Source organism: Dendrobates tinctorius, unplaced genomic scaffold (assembly GCF_039654945.1).
Source record: "Dendrobates tinctorius isolate UK_male_01 unplaced genomic scaffold, ASM3965494v1 ptg000030l, whole genome shotgun sequence".
NCBI classification, from domain to species: Eukaryota; Metazoa; Chordata; class Amphibia; order Anura; family Dendrobatidae; genus Dendrobates; species Dendrobates tinctorius.
In genome coordinates, this window is record NW_027361698.1 from 41910095 (window position 1) to 41930901 (window position 20807).

General features: G+C 45.4%; 1 long non-coding RNA gene across 1 annotated transcript in view; it reads left to right on the plus strand.

Moving 5' to 3' along the window:
- Positions 1-1006: 1006 nt before the first annotated feature.
- LOC141086063 (uncharacterized) overlaps positions 1007-20807 on the plus strand; it is a 214473-nt gene continuing 194672 nt past the window's right edge. Inside the window, exon 1 of the long non-coding RNA XR_012231495.1 lies at positions 1007-1186. This is a non-coding gene — a long non-coding RNA (uncharacterized lncRNA). The remainder of the gene's footprint in view (positions 1187-20807) is intronic.

Here is a 20807-nt window from a genome sequence, read left to right on the forward strand (position 1 = left end):
CAGCGCTTTTTATAGTGCATCATGACATCATTTCAGCAGCCAATCACAGCCATGCCAGTAGTTAACATGCCTACATGCCTAACAGGATGTGCCCACACTTCTGAGGATCCCCATTGGCTGAATCAAATCGAGCGGGCTCCTAGCATTATGGGAACTTCCGATTCCGGTATTCGATATGAAAAAAGTATCGGAACTAAGTATCGGAATTCCGATACAGCTAATATCGGCCGAATGCTCAACACTAGTTGTAATCTACCATAACTGTAGAAAAAAAGAGACATACCCCATGGCTCCAGGGCTTCATACAGTCTGAACAGAATGATAAACTGTTGTTGTTGCACTGTCACCAGGACGGTTGCTTGCACACGGCGCAGCACCTTTTTAGCTATGGACCCACTGAGATTTTTTCGACCCACTAATCACACCAAATATTGATTTTACAGAGGACCTTTCACCAAATTTCTCATAACGTACAAGTTGCTACTGGCTGCAGAACATAATAAAACATTTTTTTTCTTTTTAGCAAAGTATTTGCCACCTAATGAGTTAAGTCATTTGAAAGGTAGACTCACTTTGTGTGCATTTTTTCCACTAGGCAGCCAGACCCTCTTGGGTTACTGGCTGTTTTCTTCAGTGGTATGCACCTGTGCTGACCCAGCCATTATCAATGGAGGTCCGCTGCATCCTGCTAGTGCATTAGCCAGGGTTTGGTGAGTCTACCTTTCAAATGAGTGTTTTTGAATTTTTGGGAATTTTTTCCTATGTGCGCTGTTCAGATTTAGTGTTTGGGACTCGCAAAATTTGGGGACCCTTGATGTTGGGTTGCGAGCTAATCTGCTTTGGCCAAAATAGTAACTAATACCCCATATCTTTTTAGCATTTTTGCAGGATGCAGCTAGGCCTCTTTATGTTGGCGTGGTTTTTTCTGTGTGATGCATACATATAGTGCTGAGCAGCCCGCCTGCTAATACTATGGGCGTCATTAATAGGCTGTTCAAACACTTTGCACCACACTTATCTGTGTGATTGATGTAGTATGCAAGCCTTATTTGTGTGCATTTTTTCCACTAGGCAGCCAGACTCTCTTGGGTTGCTGGCTATTTTCATCAGTGGTTTGCACCTGTGCTGCCCCAGCCTTTATCATTGGAGGTCCATAGCATCCTGCTAGTGCATTAGTCAGGATTTGGTGAGTCTACCTTTCAAATGTGTGTTTTTGAATTTTTGGGAATTTTTTCCTATGTGTGCTATTCAGATTTAGTGTTAGGGACTCACAAAATATGGGGACCCTTGATGTTGGGTTGCGAGCTAATATGCTTTGACCAAAATAGTAACTAATACCCCATATCTTTTTATCTTTTTGCACTTTTTATCATTTTTGCAGGATGCAGCTAGGCCTCTTTATGTTGGCTTGTTTTTTTCTGTGTGATGCATACATATAGTAATGAGCAGCCCGCCTGCTAATACTATGGGTGTCATTAATAGGCTGTTCAGACACTTTGCACCACACTTATCTGTGTGACTGAAGTCCTATGCAACCCTTATTTGTGTGCATTTTTTTCCACTTTGGGTTACTGGCTGTTTTCATCAGAGGTTTGCACCTGTGCTGCCCCAGCCTTTATCATTGGAGGTCCACTGCATCCTGCTAGTGTATTAGTCAGGATTTGGTGAGTCTACCTTTCAAATGTGTGTTTTTCAATACTACGATTGCTAACTTTTCAGCAACAGAGAGGTGAAATAAAAAAAATATTTTATTTTGTGCTGCAGTCACTATTACGTTGAGTGTCCGGTTTAACATGAAAAATGTAATGAAAACTCCTCTTTCATTTTCTCATTTTCAATCACTTTTTCAATTTTTTTTTTTAATTGCTGGAAAAAAAAATTAACATTTCTGTTTTTGAAAGAATTCTTAATATGTAGCATTTTCCCACATCTAAAGCTTGAGCACAGTAATATATCTAATTTAATATCAAATCTTTAATAATTCTATGAAAGATATAGAGAAATAAAGCAACTGTGCTGTTGTCTTTTGGCATTGTACATTGCAATCTTTTCATGTGCAAAAAAGTTACATCCATCCTACGGGTTAGAACAATTAAGGCAATGTCAAATTAATATAGCATTAGTTTTACTACTTTTGTACAATAAATACACAAAAACACTTTCCATATTCTGAGAGCCGTAACTTTCATCTTTTCTGTCAAATGACCTTTGTGAAGGCTTCATTTTTTTTGCCTTGTCCTTTCTTTTCTTTTTTAGGGGAGGGGGGCATATGACAGTTTGATTACTTTTTATCTCAGTATTTGGGAGGCTAAGCAAACCAAGAACCAGCAATTCTGTATTTGTCTTGGTTAAACAGTGCTTACCATTCAGTATATTCAACATGTTCATTATATTCTGTGGGTCAATATGATAATAGCGGTGCTAAATTTCTGAGAGATTTTTATAGCTACATTGCCACAAAAAAATCACTTTTTCATTTGGTCTCCATATACAGAGACTGATAACCTTTTTGATTTTTTTTTTTTGTAAACAGAGCTGTGCAAGAGAATTTCTTTTGCAGGGCTAGTAGTTTTCACGCATACCACTTTTTGGTATATAAAACTTTTTGATCACTTTTTACTTTTTTTCTTAGGATGTATGTAAAAAATAGCAATTCTGAGCATTTAGATTTGTATACAACATCAGTGTGAGGATAAATATTAATATTGTCTCAGAGTACAGGTAGGTTTAGACATGGTGATACCATATATGAGCCATTTTTCATTAAATTACTTTTTTTGGGGGGGTGAAACTTGAATTTTTCCTACACTTGAAAAAAAACACATTTAAAACACGTTTTACATATTTATTTACTTTACACAATTTTTATTAATCCCACAAAGTGACTTGAGCATGCATACCTTTGTTTAAATTTAAAACAATCTGGACTACTGATATGCATTATCGAGCTTCTCATTGTTAGGTTACATTCATACGTTCGGTATTTGGTTAGTATTTCACATCATTATTGGGAAGTCAAAACCAGGAGGGGAACAATCAGAGGAAAAGTATAATAAAAACCCGTCACCACTTCTGCATTTATCACACTATCCTGATTTTGACTTACAAATACTGATGTGGAATACGGACCAAATACTGATAGTGTGAACGTGGCCTCAGGGCAGGTGCAGACGACCGTAGATTTTCTTATGGCCGGTGTCACACTAAATGTATGGAAAATCAGTCTGAGTCTCCCTGCTGAGAGTTGTAAAGTATAATGTGAGTGTCATGCGAATACAACCCGATTATTCACACCTAGCATCTGATTTATATCTGAGTGCAGTGCGATTGGCTGTGAACTCGCAGAACCTGTCTGACAGCACCTCAAGCAGGAAAACGTTCTCATGCTCGCCGCGCCCTCAGACATGGAAAAGCAGTTCCCAGGAAGTCGCTGAGCACATGCAGCTCAGTGCCTACTGGATGACAGGCTGTACGGACGCATCATGCATCCATGCAGCCAGCTATCTAGATGTAGCAGAGCTAGACCCTTCGTTGGACAAATGGATTAAAAGCATCCCTGCAGAAAGGTGAGTAATTTTGTTCTTTTGTTCTATGCAGGGGGGCATTTATGTACTTTTAATTGAAGTACATTTATCAAAGTATGGGCAGTTATAACATGGCTGAATCTAACACGCATCTCTATTCTCTTTATACAGGTATTTAACTATTTCAAGCTACTTCATTGAATTCTGCATGTGTCCTACCTATGTTATCCATGTTAGCAGCATATATAATGGTATATATTTATTTCAACTTATTCTGCTTGTCCCCTTATGCTATGAGGTCAAGTAACTTTTCAAAGTGGTTTATGATCCATGTAGGCCTGGACACTTGTTTATCTGCTAACTACATTTATTATGTCCTGATGTCTTAGCTTAGTTTGATTGCTAATGAGTGAAAAAAAAGATCTTAGAACTGTCCTTCTATATATTCAGACATAGCCTGGGAAAGCATTTATGCAGGGGGGCATTTCTGTACATTTAATCAAAGTACGGGCAGTTATAACATGGCAGTTAGACAGGGCAGGAGACAGGTAAGACAAATTAATAACTCTGTTCCCTGTACACTTGGATTGCACAAATATATAATATGCATTTGTATAATTTATATCCTGGTTGCTGCATTCACTCACATCCACCACCCTTGCATTAACTCTTTAAACTCCATCCATATCGGCCCCTCTGTCCTTTCCTCTCCTATGTATAGCAATCACACTCTTTTCACATTGCTAAACAGCCCAGACCCATTCAGTCGCACCATCCAACCCACGAGAAGCTCTCACAAATCACTTAACCATTTGCTCACTCTTTCTATCCTCCTTCTCCTAGTCACAGGAGACATCTCTCCCAAACCCGGACCCTCATGTTATAGTAAGTCAAAACCATCAACTGCTATACTCAGAAACCCCTCTAATCTTATTAATATTTCATGCATGCCTTCTGTCTCTTTTAATTGTGCCCTTTGGAATTCTCGCTCAGTGTGTAACAAACTCTCCTTCATCCTTGACTTCTTCCTTTCCAATTCTCTTAGACTTCTGGCTTCTACTGAAACCTGGATCCAGCAGTCAGACACCACCGCTGCTGCTTCTCTTTCATATGGTGGACTACACTTCTCTCATACCCCAAGATCGGACAACAGAGCAGGTGGAGGCATTGGTCTGCTCCTTTCACCCAAAGGTACCTTTCAGGTTATCCCTCAAGAATCCTCACTTATCTTCCCTTCTTTTGCGGTCCATGCTGTCAGATTCTATGTCCCCTTCTCCATACGAGTGGCAGTGGTGTATCATCCTCCGGGATCCTCCCATCTGTTTCTGGATCACTTTGCCACCTGGCTTCCACACTATCTCTCCTGTGACATCCCCTCCCTCATCATGGGATACTTCAACATCCCCATTGCTCTTCCCCTCTAACAATCTGCTTCTCACCGTTTAACTCTAACCTCCTCTTTCAGCCTCTCACAGCATACTAACAGCCCCACACATGAAGACGAAAACTCCTTCGACTTGGTCTTCTCCAGGCTTTGCTCAGTGGATGATTTCACAAACTCCCCTCTCCCACTTTCTTACCACAACCATCTATCATTCTCTATCAAGAACTGCCATCCCATGCAGGTCACCCCCCAATTTCCACACTTTTAGAAACATACAGGCCATTAACACCCAAAAACTTTTGAAGAATTTGCAGTCATCATTGGCCCCTATCCCCTCCCTCTCATGTCCTGATTCTGCACTGAAGCATTACAATGAAACACTTCAAAGTGCCCTGGATGAAATTGCACCTCCTATACATAGAATAACTAGGCACAGACGGCAACAACCCTAGCACATGCTGCAAACATGCTTCCTACAGCGGTGCTCCAGGTGCGCTGAACGTCTGTGGAGAAAATCCAATCTACCTGAAGATTCCTTCCATTATAAGTATATGCTTAAAACATACAACACTTCACCTTTCAAAACAAACCTATTTCAACACCCTCATCACCTCACTATCTAATAACCCAAAACTTCTCTTTGACACTTTTCATTCCCTACTCAACCCAAGAGTGCAGGCCCCAAACACGGATCTCCACGATGACGATCTGGCTAATAATTTCAAAGAAAAAATTGATCATATCCGACAGGAAATTATCTCCCAATCCCCTCATGTCATGCACTGTCCTCCCTCCCCCACTGCATCTAGCGCACTCTCTGATTTTGAATCAGAAACAGAAGAAGAATTAATCAGGCTCCTTGCTTCTTCGTTCCCTACCACTTGCACCAGTGACCCATTCCATCACATCTCCTCCAGTCCCTTTCTCCTACTGTCACCACTCACCTATTTCTCTCTTCCAATATCTTTCCTTCCTCATTTAAGCATGCCATCATACAGTCATTACTTAAAAAACCATCCCTCGACCAAAACTGTGCCGCTAACTATAGACCTGTCTCTAATCTTCCCTTCATCTCTAAACTCCTGGAACACCTGGTCCACGCCTGACTTATTTGCTATCTCTCAGATAACTCTCCCCATGACCCTCTAAAAATCTGGTTTCCGCTCACTTCACTATACTGAAACTGCCCTCACTTAAGTCTCTAATGATCTTCTAACAGCTAAATCTAATGGTCTCCACTCCATGCTAATTCTCTGGGATCTCTGTTATGATTGAGTCACCGTAGGAGGCAAAAACAGAAATGCTAGCTAAGTCCTGAAAACCAGTTGGCAACTATCAGATTGCAGACCCCTGAACCTATCAACACAACTAGCAGTAGCCATGGGGGGTTCCTACGATGACCTAGACCCCTCGATCACAGCCGGAGAGATACATAGGCCTAAAGAAGGAAAGGGGAAATCTAACTGCCCCAGAGCAGACCCCAAAGCAATAGGCAGCCCCCCACATATAATGACGGTGAAGCAAGATGAAAACACTTACACAGACAGAAAGACAGGCTGAGCAAAGACGGGGCCCAAAAACTACCTAGATAGGAACGGATAGAAAGGCTGCTGTCTGCAATCTGCCAAAACCCTATCAGAGACAAAAGCCAACAAGCTGATATAAAAATGGCCCTGAAGCAACTAAGCTTCAAAAACTAAATCAGCACTCAGGTACTTTCAGAAGACAGAGCTCACGGAACACTGCACACTCCAGCAGGGAGTGGCAGAATCCAAAAAGCAAGAAAAACAAAAACAAATCTTAGATGCAAAAAGGCAAAACAGAAAACTTAGCTTTAGGAGAGCAGGAATCAGACTGGTGTCCAAGAGTCCACAGAGAAATCACCCGCAGGGCAGAAAGGGCGTAGGCTGCCTTAAATCCAGTCAGTGACTCCACTCAGCCAATCGTCTTCATTAGTCCCAGGTGCCTGATAATCAGGCTCACTACCTTCCTTCACCAGAATAGGGAGTTCACCAGGCCTCAGTGACGGAGGGGAAAATGAACTCACAACAGATCTCTCCGCAGCATTCAACACTGTGGATCATCAGCTCCTCATCTCTATGCTCCATTCCATTGGCCTCAAAGACACAGTTCTCTCCTGGTTCTCCTCCTATCTCTCTGACCGCACCTTTACTGTATCTTTTGCTGGCTCCTCCTCTCATCTTCCCCTTACTGTTGGGGTTCCTCAAGGATCGGTGCTAGGCACCCTCCTCTTCTCTTTGTATACTGCCCCTATTTGTCAAGCAATCAGTAGATTTGGGTTCCAGTACCATCTCTATGCTGATGACACCCAATTATACACTTCTCCTGATATCACGCCTGCCTTTTTGGCAAACACCAGTGACTGTCTTACCACTGTCTCTAACATCATGTCCTCCCTCTGTCTGAAACTGAACCTGTCAAAAACTGAACTCCTCGTGTTTCCTCCCTCTACTAACCTACCTATGCACGACATTGCCATTTCCGTGTGTGGTTCCACCATTACTCCCCAGCAATATGTCCGCTGTCTTGGGGTCATACTTGATTCCGAGCTTTCATTCACCCCCCACATCCGATCACTGGCTCGCTCATGTTATCTGCACCTCAAAAACATTTCTAGAATTCGACCCTTTCTTACTTTCGACTCTGCAAAAACTCTTACTGTTTCTCTTGTTCAGTTTCATCTGGACTATTGTAACTCTCTACTAATCGGTCTCCCTCTTACCAAACTCTCCCCCCTCCAATCTGTCCTGAATGCTGCAGCTAGGATCATATTCCTATCAGTGGTTATACCGATGCCTCTACCTTGTGCCAGTCCTTACACTGGTTACCCATCCACTCCAGAATTCAGTATAAACTTATTACCCTCACCCACAAAGCACTCCATGACTCGGCATCATCCTACATCTCCTCCCTTGTCTCAGCCTACCACCCTACCTGTGCCCTCCATTCTGCTAATGACCTGAGGTTAACATCCTCAATAATCAGAAACTCACACTCCTGTATCCAAGACTCTTCACGTACTGCGCCAATTCTTTGGAATACGGTACCCAGGTTAATACAATTAATCCACAATCCCCAAAGTTTTAAGCGTGCCCTAAAAATGCATTTGTTCAGACTGGCCTATCGCCTCAATGCATTAACCTAAATATCCCTGTGTGGCTCATTCAAAATTTTTTACCATAACCAGGTTCCTCACATCATGTTCTCACATGCTTTATGCATTTAATAGCCCTCTGTGTCTGTACTGTTACATATTTATACTGTTGACTGGTTCATGCAGCAACAGGAACACCCGATACTTACACTATGGCTAGTCCAAACATTAAAAGCAATTGTTACCATCCACCTTTTGTGTCTCTCCTTTTTCCTTATAGACTGAAAGCTTGCGAGCAGGGCCCTCACTCCTCTTGGTATCTGTTTGGACCTATGTGTTTATTGGTATGCGTTAATGTCTATTGTCTGTAGAAGTCCCATCTATAATGTAAAGTGCTGCGGAATATGTTGGCGCTATGGAAATATTATTATTATTATTAGTTGTTTTTTTTACCTCTTTTGCAGATGACAAGTGCATCGGAGGAATGGGAGAGTTTGGAAGTCTGATTTAATTAAGATTATTAAAGGAGTCTGTGTCTTTCTTTGAATTATAGGACTTTTTTGGGTTTCTGCATTTTCTTACAATGTGACTATGGGGTTAGTAATGGGAGCATCTTATTGACGTCACTCCATTACTAACCCGGGGCTTGATGTCACCTGACAAGACAAAGGTGACATCAACCCCCCCCCAAATATCACCCCACTTACCACCACTACAAGGCAAGTGGGAAGAGTAAGGCTAAGTGAAAAAATTGCCACATCTTAGAGATGCGCCTTTTTTGGAGTGGCTGAGAGATTGTTTTTAGCCAGGGGGGCCAGTATCCATGGCCCCTTCCTAGGCTATTAATATCAGACCGCAGCTGTCTGCACAGCCTTTGCTGGTTATTAATTATAGAGGGACACCACATCATTTTTTGAGGGGTCTCCCATTTTAATAGCTAGTAAAGGCTAATTATACAGCTGTGAGCTCATATTAATTAGCGTGGGAATCTCCATGGGTATTACCCTCTTCCCAGTCTATAAACAGCGGCCTCCAGCCATAGGCTTTCCCTTTGCTGATTATGAAAACTGCGAGGGAGCTCACGCCATTTTTTTCCACAAAATAATCTTTTATTAATTAAATACAAGTACAGTAAGCTGCACACACTGTACCAATTGTATTTATCACAGACATCTATATATCTACCTATTCTATTTACTATATGTAATCCATCTCTACTATTCTGTCATCTCTTGCTATGATTTTACAGCACACAACACATGAATTTATTCGGACTCCCATGACAGCACCACGAGAGAGGGGATCCGCCCTATAGGAACAGGAAACCTACAGATACAAAAAGGGCGGCACCTCTCCCACGCATCAGTTGGTTTCCCGTTCCTGAGGGGACGGGATCCTACAGAAGAATTGGATCCCAGGCCGGCCAGCCGACATCGGTAGCGAGGGGGTCTCCTACCTCGGCCTGGTTCGGATCTCCTGGAAGGCGCCACGGTGGCCCAGGATGGGTGTCACGGCGGTGGCGTGGACAGCAGGGAGCGGCGTCCGGAGGATGTCCGTCTCCGGAATTAAGCCGACGCCGGTAAGTATACCCCCCCGGGGATTCCCGGCTCCGGCGGCGCAGATATGTTGGCAGCGCTGTGCAGGGGGCTGCGACCGGGCGCTGCTCCGGAACTCCTGGGCATCCCGCGGGGCTTCCGGCGTTACAGGGGTAGCGGTGACGTCAGGGGGCGGGCGGAGGAGGCGCTTCCGGGTCAGCGCGCCACTGCGCATGCGCGGCGATTCCAAGATGGCGGCGCCCATCGGAAACACCGATGGCGCGGGGTCGGGCGCCAGCTGGGGTAGGGAGCTCCGTTAAGGGGGGGGAGGGGCGCAGCATGGATACTGCTGACCGGAGGAGGGGGTATTTAGGCGGGACCCGGGCAGGGTACCTTGCCTTGGCCACATTACTACATGCAGCAGTGTGCAGCAGCAGCAGTGGTAATGGAAAGCGATCGAGAGCAGCAGCAGCAGCAGCAGCGGCAGAAGCAAGGGCAGCAGCGGCAAACATCACTGCCGCCCTGGATGACCTTCGGCAGGTCAAACAGAAAAAGAAAGGGTCCCGTGACAGTAATGCGGGACGAAGTGACCAGTCCACTCGTAAGAGCTCCTCCAGGCAGACAGGAGCATCGACCGAAAGAAATCCCCCTCGTTCTCCGGTACTTGATTGTGGCACTGGTAAGTGATCTTCGTGAAAGTTCACTCAGTGACGGGACCCCCCTTCTGTGTTTTTCTTTTTCTAGGGAAAAAAAGCTACAAGTAAAAATAAGCATAGGGAATGCGCACTCTGTGCATGCCCATTACCGGACGCGTGCCTCAAAAGATTGTGCCCCCCCTGTATTCAGCAGACGGTGGCAGAAGAGTCGCCTGCAGTAGCGGCGAGTTTGAGAGACATTGTCAGGGTAGAAATGAGGGAAACCCTAAAGTCCTTGTCTCAGCCGCAAAGTCTAAGGGGCGAGGTCCCGGGGGAGTCTGATTCCTCAGTAGAGTGGAGAAAAAGCAGAGACTCCCAGGCTTCATCTCCCTCGTCCTCCTCAGGAGAAGAGGACTCGGGGCGATTTTGTCTGCCTCTTGACCGGGTAGACAAGCTGGTCAAAGCAGTCAGAGGGACAATGGAGGTAGAGGAGCCTAAACCCCATTTATCCATGCAGGATGTCATGTTCGGTGGGCTGGAACAGAGGAAGCGGAGAGTCTTTCCGTTAAATCAAAAGATACAGGATCTGATCCACAGAGAGTGGAAAAAAACGGACAAAAGAGGGTCGCTACCACCAGCCCTCAAAAGGAGATACCCCTTCGACGATCCAGCAGTAAGTTCTTGGGACAGAGCCCCCAAATTAGACGCTGCCATTGCGAAGGCATCAAAAAAATCCTCGCTCCCCTTTGAGGACATGGGATCCCTTAAAGATCCCTTAGACAGGAAAGCTGATACTTTCCTGAAAAACACCTGGGAGATGGCGGCAGGGTCCTTAAGACCAGCAGTGGCTTCAACGTGCACGGCCAGGTCCATTATGGTCTGGTTGGACCAGTTGGAGTCACAACTAAAACAGGGTACATCAAGACAGACAATTCTTGGGGCCCTACCGACCATCCAAGAGGGAGCAGCCTTCCTGGCAGATGCCTCAGCGGATGCAGTGAGAATGGCTGCCAGAGCAGCAGGTCTCTCTAACACAGCTCGCAGAGCCCTGTGGCTAAAGTGCTGGCAGGGAGACATCCAGTCCAGAGCAAAGCTCTGTGCGATTCCATGTGAGGGCGAATATTTGTTTGGAACTGTCCTAGACGAGCTGCTTGAAAAGGCGGGGGACGACAAGAAAAGATTCCCAAACCTTTCATCAGCGTCCTACCGTCACCCATTTGGTAGAAGGAGATTTGGCCAGGGGAGAAGGCGCAACTCTTCGCCTGTTAGAGATCGACCCAGATGGGAAGACAGAAGGAGACGAGGTACGGGCTATATGTTTACACGCTCGTCGAGAGATCAAAAGAAACCAAATCAATGACTAGCGGTTCCCGTGGGGGGTAGACTGTCATCCTTCTTCCCGGCATGGTCACAGATTACGAATAGTGACTGGGCGCGTAATGTAATATCCACCGGGCTTAGGTTGGAATTTACCCAGATCCCGCGGGACACCTTTAAACTGACCCCCTTAAGATCTTCTCATCTCGAACAAGCGGCTTTAGAAGCGGAAGTCTTGAGCCTATGTCAGAAAAATGTCCTGGTAGAGGTTCCAGAGGCTGAAAGGGGAAGAGGGTTTTACTCTCCCCTGTTTCTAATCCAGAAACCTGATAACACATTCAGAACGATTATAAACCTTCGTTCCCTTAACGAGTTTTTGATTAATCATACATTCAAAATGGAGTCCATTAATACAACAATAAAAATATTGTTTAAAGGTTGTTTTATGGCAGTCATAGATTTGAAAGACGCGTACTATCATGTACCTATCCATACAGACTTCCAGCAGTTCCTGAGGGTGGCAGTTTCAGTAGAGGGCACAGTACGTCATTTTCAGTATAGAGCCCTTCCCTTTGGTCTCTCAGCAGCACCCAGGGTTTTTACAAAGTTAGTGGCCGAAGTTATGGCTCACTTACGAGAGGTTGACGTCTTAATCATTCCATATTTAGACGATTTCTTGATTGTAGGAAAATCGGTGGGTCATTGTAAATCCCAGATAGAAAAAGCTAGATCCAGATTAGAAAACCTGGGATGGATTTTAAACTACGAGAAATCCCGACTCCAGCCCTTAAAAATACAGAAATTTTTAGGGTTGACACTCAGCGGTGCCTGCTACCACTAGATAAATTACAAAAGATACAGGAGCAGGTTCTTCGGGCAATGGATAATCCATCTATGACCCTCAGACAGGCCATGTCCCTGTTAGGTTCTCTAACTTCATGCATCCCAGCAGTAAGGTGGGCACAGTTCCATACCAGAACCCTTCAAAACGACGTCTTGATTAATAGCAGGGCCCTTGGAGGCTCCTTACAGGGTCGGATGTGTCTAAGCCCCTCAACTATTACATCACTGAGATGGTGGCTTGAGAGCGAGAACCTAGCATCAGGGGTGCCCTGGATAACACAGATAACCCGTATTATAACCACAGACGCAAGTTCCTTCGGTTGGGGAGCCCATATGGGGGACATAGTGGTACAGGGCCAGTGGGATTCTAATTCTGAAATCTCATCCAACCAGAGAGAACTATTGGCGATAGAGCGGGCAGTCAAGAAACTCATTATCTACCTGCAGGGCCATCATGTGAGGATACACTCGGACAACCAGGTAGCGGTAGCATATGTCAACCACCAAGGTGGAACCCGCTCCAGCGCTCTGATGCAGATAACAGAACGGCTCCTCCAGATAGCAGAGAGAAATTGTCTATCTTTGACCGCGCTCCACATCAGCGGAAAGGACAATGTAAAAGCAGACTTTTTAAGCCGCAAGGCTCTAAGACAAGGAGAATGGGCTTTGAACAAAGATATTTACCGCCAGATTGTCCGCAGATGGGGCCAGCCAGAGGTAGACCTCTTTGCCACCAGAAAAAACAGAAAAGAAAGATTGTTCTACTCTCTGAACCCCAGGGAAAATCCCCTGGCGGTGGATGCCCTACTGATAAGATGGGTTTTTTCTCTGGCATACGCCTTCCCACCATTGAATCTTCTTCCTCTGGTAGTCAGGAAGATCAGAGAGGATCAGGCAAGAGTCATACTGATTGCCCCCTTTTGGCCCAGGAGGACCTGGTTCGCGTGGTTGAGGACCATGTCGGTAGGCGATCCCTGGGTACTGCCGAACCTTCCGGATCTCCTCTACCAGGGGCCAGTCAGCCACCCACAAGTAGCGGGACTTCATTTGACGGCGTGTTATTTGAAAGGTCACTATTAAAAAATAGAGGGTTCTCCAAGAACTTAATTGACACCCTCCTAAGAAGCAGAAAATTAACCACCACTAATATCTATGCTAGGACCTGGAAACGCTTCCTGTCCACCTTTCACTTTGACATCAGAGATGGAATTCCCACGAAACATATTCTGGAATTTCTCCAGAAAGGTTTCGAATTGGGTCTCTCCTCAAGTACGCTAAAAGTACAAGTTTCAGCCTTAGGGGCCCTGTTTGCAGCTGATATTGCAAAGGATTATTGGGTAGCAAGGTTCATCAGAGCAGCGGCCAGATCGAGACCTATACACAAAGACAGATGCGTACCATGGGACTTAAACTTAGTCCTTACAGCCATGACAGAAAGTCTGTTTGAACCTTTAGATTCCGCCTCACTAAAGATTATATCTCTTAAGACAGCATTCCTGGTAGCAATAACATCCGCGCGTAGGGTGAGCGATATACAGGCACTTTCCAGATTGCCTCCTTACACAGAGTTCTTACAGGAAAGAGTGATCCTAAGGCCAGATCCAGCATACCTTCCCAAGGTAGCAACACAATTCCACAGGACACAGGAGATAGTTCTGCCTTCCTTCCTACCTAACCCAACCAACCCTAAAGAGCAGAAACTCCAGGCGTTAGATATTAGAAGATGCTTACTGACATATTTAGCAGCCACGGATCCTTGGAAGAAGGAGAACGCATTATTCCTATCCTTCCAAGGTTCCAGGAAAGGATACAGAGTATCAAAACGCACATTAGCAAGGTGGATTAGAGAGGCTATCTCTCTTGCCTACACAGCAGGTGGCGGTCCGGCTCCACAGAACCTGAGGGCACATTCCACTCGGGCCATGGCATCATCCTGGGCGGAGAGATCTGGAGTATCAATTGATCAAATATGTAAGGCGGCCACCTGGTCATCTCCTTCCACCTTTTTTAACCACTATCGGTTAGACATGGGTGCCTCCTCAGACCTCACCTTCGGGCTAAGGGTGCTGCAGGCTGTAGTCCCTCCCTAAGTTAGTTTACATCTCTGTAATTCTCTCGTGGTGCTGTCATGGGAGTCCGAATAAAGTATTAAGTTACGTACCGGTAACGGTATTTTTCGGAGGCCCATGACAGCACCCTTAGTTCCCTCCCTTGTTCACATATAGGGGTGCACTCCTTAGAAGATTGTTCATAGAATCACCTTATGTGGGAGATGGTATGGAATAATTCTGTTAAATAGGGTAGATAGGTTGTATATATCATATGTTGTGTACTAACCATGGTAGCCTCTCAAGCTCTGTAATCCAACTGATGTGTGGGAGAGGTGCCGCCCTTTTTGTATCTGTAGGTTTCCTGTTCCTATAGGGCGGATCCCCTCTCTCGTGGTGCTGTCATGGGCCTCCGAAAAATACCGTTACCGGTATGTAACTTAATACTTTCTGGCTTTTCTTCTATCTATTTAATATATGTACATTTATATATCTAATATATAAAGCTCAAAGTGTATGTATGTGTGTGTGTGTGTGTGTGTGTATGTATGTCTGGGATTGGCATCTGCACCGTCACAGCTACAGCCACAAAATTTGGCACAGTCACACGTCTTGACCCCAAGAGCATCCTAGGCTATGTTATGAGGTGAAATTTTAACCCCACGCATTCCAATTCACCAAACAATTTTGCCCCTCTCTACATACTGGGTAAAAATGTGTGCGTGTCAAGCCCCGCCCCTCATTATGATGTCATAATGCCCCTATCTACATACTGGGGAAACAGTGTGTGCATGTCAAGCCCCACCCCTCATTATGATGTCACTATGGTTGCCATGGTGATGCTGATGTCATCATAGGTTGCAAGCCCCGTCGCTCATTATGATGTCATAATGGTTGACCATGGAATGGAGGATGTGTGATGGGTATATGGGCACGGGACTATGGGATGGCGGATATGTATGATGGGTATATGGGCATGGGACTATGGGATGGAGGATGTGTGATGGGTATTTTGGCACTGGACTATGGGATGGAGGATATGTATGACGGGTATATGGGCACGGGACTATGGGATGGCGGATATGTATGACGGGTATATGGGCACGGGACTATGGGATGGAGGATATGTATGATGGGTATATGGGCATATGGGATGGAGGATATGTATGATGGGTATATGGGCACGGGACTATGGGATGGAGGATATGTATGATGGGTATATGGGCACTCGACTATGGGATTGTGGATATGTATGATGGGTATATGGGCACGGTCCTATGGGATTGTGGATATGTATGATGGATATATGGGCACGGGACTATGGGATGGAGGATAATTATAATTTGCTATAACTAACCACAGTTAGTTACTATGCCCGGGCAGTGCCGGGCTCTTCAGCTAGTATATGTGTCACTGACATCTAGAATACATTAGAATACATAGATATATATGTGTTTACATCTATTCTCTATCTATTCTATTCTAACCTGACACACTGTTATTTAAAACTACAAAGCACATGAATTGATAGCTAGATAACTCGTAGAAGAAAAGCAATGTAATATAAATACATATATATATATGTGTAAAAATCAGATAGCACTCACATGGTCCGAGTGCTGTGCGATTTTTTTTTTTTTTTTTTTTTTTTTTTTTTTTTTTTTTTTCTTTCCACACCCATAGGCTTGCATTGGTGAGTCTCAGCGACAAATACAGCAAGCTGAGATTTAACACGCATGTTGAATGTGCCTGAGAAAATAAACAGTAATGTGAACTGCCCCATAGATTACCACTGGGCCGAGTGCTATGCGATGTTTTCTCGTATAGCACTCGGTCGTATTCTACTGAAGTGCGACGGCAGCCTATCCGAGATAATTTGGTAGTCTATGCAAATCACACTCTTATTAAACTATAATCGGTGTTTGATCAGAGTGTGATCATGGTGTGAACCGTTTTCTCCATCTCCTCCATTCTGTCAGTCCATGGAAATCGGACTGCGCTCAGATGTCACCAAGAGTAGTCCAATGTTTTCCATGGACTCATTGACTTACATGGGTGAGTGTGATACGAATATAAAATGTAATTCTCATTAATGTCGATTATAGTTAACAGTTGATGCTTCTTATTTCTGTACTATTACTCAGTCTTCTGTACTTCGATAATAACTAATTGCAGTTCTAATGATATATTAGAAAATAGTGAAAAACACTCAGATTTCTTCAGCTAAATGAAGACAAGAACTTTATAGATTTTTTAATCATCAGACTTTCTTTATTAACGTATCATAGCAGTCCTCATATAAAACTTGTTAGATATATATTAATATATATTGTAAGGTAGCGCTTGTCATTAAGGTAGTGGATACGCGCTAGGCAGCCAAATAACCAGATCCGGCACGGGTTTTCCATAAAACAATAACAGTCCATGCGGTTTATTCAGGCATCATAAACCCAAAGCAATAAAAAGTTTATATACCGTATATAGTATACCGCCACCTTGGCACTCAACGCTGTGGGACACGTCAAACATTACTCTGTCTACCGCATAGTTCACCGGGACCCCATGTTTACAGCGAACCTGGACCATTTTCTCGGTCAGACAGAAAGTGAGAGGAGTTCCTGTCAGAGTCACCTGACTCTTTGATTCCAGTCAACTAGAGACTCTTTTCCGGTGCATCATCATGGTATACACCTGCGGCCCATCGTTACTATCCGGAAAGGATATCGTACATTCTTGAAAAGACATACACACACTGTGGTACCCCAGACATGTTCACTGAGGTAACCAGTGCTGCCCCTTCTGAAAACACGGCCCTTTTCTGGACCACCCCGATTTGGGTCACCGCCCCCCTCTGGGACTCTATCCCTTTTTGGGTTACCACCCCGATTTGGGTCACCACCCCCTTTCGGGATTTCTCCATGTCCTTTCAACAGGACACAGTTCACACCAACACAGTTTGTCTTTTACGATACCACAAGGCTTCTGCTGGCACTGCCACAGCTCCTGCTGTCACCGATCTCCGACTCCACCGGCTGCCGTTCACACACAGCTGCTGGTGTCACCTTCGTAACCCCGCTGAGTTACAGCAAGTCACTTATCACCTTCATAACCCCGCAGAGTTACAGCAAGCCGCTTGTCACCATCATGACCCTGCCGAGTAACAGCAAGCCACTTGTCACCTTCTTGACCCCACTGAGCCACCGCCAGCTGACTTGAGAGGGAAAAGAAAAAAAAACAACACACACAATACAAAACTCACGTGTCCTGTCTGTGTGCTATTCAGGACGTCCATCTCTTCCTGAGACCGTCCAACACACAGGGCGCACCGGGTGCTATTCAGGGAGCCAACCCTCCACCCAGGGTTTCCCAACACACCAACCTCACCAGGTCCAGGGGCTCAGCGCGTGCTATTCAGGACATCCATCTCAGCCTGAAACTGCCCAACACTCACGCCTCACCAGTTTCAAGATCACAGCAAGTGTTCCAGGGATCCAATTCTTCTCCCAGAACCTCCCCACACTGAACCCTCCAGGTACACAGTTTTTCTCACTGACCCAGGTTAGTACAACACAGACTCCTGTCTGTTACCTGTGTCAGCCACACAGGTTCTTGGGTACCTCTTCTCCACAGAGGCACACTATAGCAATCCACAGTCTCTTTCTCTGACCCCGGTCAGCACATCACACGGTTTTCACGACCGTCACCGGCCGGCTGTGCAGGTTCTCGGACCCCTCTACCACAGACGTGTCCTTTAAGTCTCTTCCACTGACCCCGGTCAATATATCACATGGCTTTCAAGACTGTCCGCCCTCCTGGCCCAGCGCTGCCAGCACTGCAACATGTGCTGTTGGAACCGTTGCCCTTAGCAACTGAATTTTGCAGTCCTCGTCCGTTGTCCCTAGCAAGAAGGCTACAACACTACCTGTTATGAATGGATCACCGAGGAGGAAAACAAGACCAAGCCAAGTCACAGAAAACAAGAGAGGTTGGTAACTACGCGGATTGCAGACCCCTGATCCTAACCACACAACTAACAGCAGCCATGGAGCGTACCTACAATGATTCTAGATGCCTCGTCACAGCTGGAGGACTAAATAAGCCTAAAGCAAGAAAAGGGGAAATCTAAAACTGCCCCAGAGCAGACCAAAAAGGAATTGACAGCCCCCATACATGTATTGACGGTGAGACAAGATGAAAACACGAACACAGGCAGGAAAATAGGCTGAGCAAACGATGGGGCCCACACTAGCTAGAAAGGACAGGAAAGGAAAGACACTGTTTGCAATAATGCCAAAAAACGCTGCAAAAATGTCCAACACTTCTGTTAGCAAAAAATACCCTGAAGTCACTAGACTTCTCCCACTATGTCAGCACTCTGGCATATTCTGAGAACAGAGCAAAAAGAGGCCAATCTAATAAGGGACAAAGAGCAAACTGGCACATACAGTGACATAAGAGTGGAAATTTAGCACAGCCCCTGCTGGGGCTGGCTGACCACACAAAAAACTGAATAGACCAAACCAAATCAAATGTGAACATTAGCAAAGACAACTTAGCTTGAGAAGGCAAGAACTGACTGGAAACTAAGACCTCAGGAAGCATGAAAAAAATCACCAGCATGGGAATAGGGAGTCGGCTGTCTTAAATCCAGTCTGAGACTCCAGAGGTCCACTTCTCTTCCTCATTATCAGGTGGCAGGTCTCTGTTAATTATATCAGCTTCACTACCTCCTGCCACCACCAGAGGGAGCCCGGAAAGAGAACTCACAACTCCTCTGTCAGCACAACCAGCTACCTCACCAGAAACCAGAGGCAGACCAGAAAATGAGTTCACAACAACTGCCCATAGCAATTGTAAGGTAGCACTTGTCATTAAGGTAGGGGATACTCGCTAGGCAGCCAAATAACCAGATTCGGCACGGGTTATCCATAAAACAATAATAGTCCATGCGGTTTATTCAGGCATCATAAACCCAAAGCAATAGACAGTTCATATCAACAGCATAGCGTCCATGACAGAGCTCCACTCTGTAACCCTGTAGTCATACAGGTTATGCAAAGTTCAATACCCAGGCTTTCTAGCCTTACAGCCATCTCACCCCATCAGGGTTACCTCATGGCTGCTTCATACTCCAGACGTTCATTCCGTCCCCTGGGAACTCTCAGATCTGGCAGCCATTACGCACAGCCACTTCACGTGCTGTCAGGAAAGCAGCGCCATCTTCCAGATGACACCTTCCACAACGGACCAACCGGGTCCAAGCATTCACTCATGTGACCTACCCTGGCCACCTTATATGGTCCATAGCCACGCCCACCACATCACATGGCTATGACCTCATCACAGGTCCTACAAGCATTCACACATAGTCTTTACTATAGGCGTTTTTAGACAGACCCTTAGGTGGATTTGTAGGTAGCTGGTCCGCCTGTCTCACCAGCTACCTGGAAAGCACTCCCTAACACAGTGTAACAGAAGCTCAGCAGTACCTCTGCTGAACAACACACATATTCAAGCTTCCATCCCAAGGCCACCTACCTTGGGATACATAACGGTTATTCAGCATCCTGCCACTCATCCTCTCTCCTGGAACACCCACACAGCGCCCCCTAACGGACACAGTGGTCACTACACCACTATATATGTTATATACACTCACTGGCCACTTTATTAGGTACACCATGCTAGTAACGGGTTGGACCCCCTTTTGCCTTCAGAACTGCCTCAATTCTTCGTGGCAGAGATTCAACAAGGTGCTGGAAGCATTCCTCAGAGATTTTGGACCATATTGACATGATGGCATCACACAGTTGGCGCAGATTTGTCGGCTGCACATCCCTGATGCGAATCTCCCGTTCCACCACATCCCAAAGATGCTCTATTGGATTGAGATCTGGTGACTGAGGAGGCCATTTGAGTACAGTGAACTCATTGTCATGTTCAAGAAACCAATCTGAGATGATTCGAGCTTTATGACATGGCGCATTATCCTGCTGAAAGTAGCCATCAGATGTTGGGTACATTGTGGTCATAAAGGGATGGACATGGTCAGCAACAATACTCAGGTAGGCTGTGGCGTTGCAACGATGCTCAATTGGTACCAAGGGGCCCAAAGAGTGCCAAGAAAAAATTCCCCACACCATGACACCACCACCACCAGCCTGAACCGTTGATACAAGGCAGGATGGATCCATGCTTTCATGTTGTTTACGCCAAATTCTGACCCTACCATCCGAATGTCGCAGCAGAAATCGAGACTCATCAGACCAGGCAACGTTTTTCCAATCTTTTACTGTCCAATTTCGATGAGCTTGTGCAAATTGTAGCCTCAGTTTCCTGTTCTTAGCTGAGAGGAGTGGTACCCGGTGTGGTCTTCTGCTGCTGTAGCCCATCTGCCTCAAAGTTC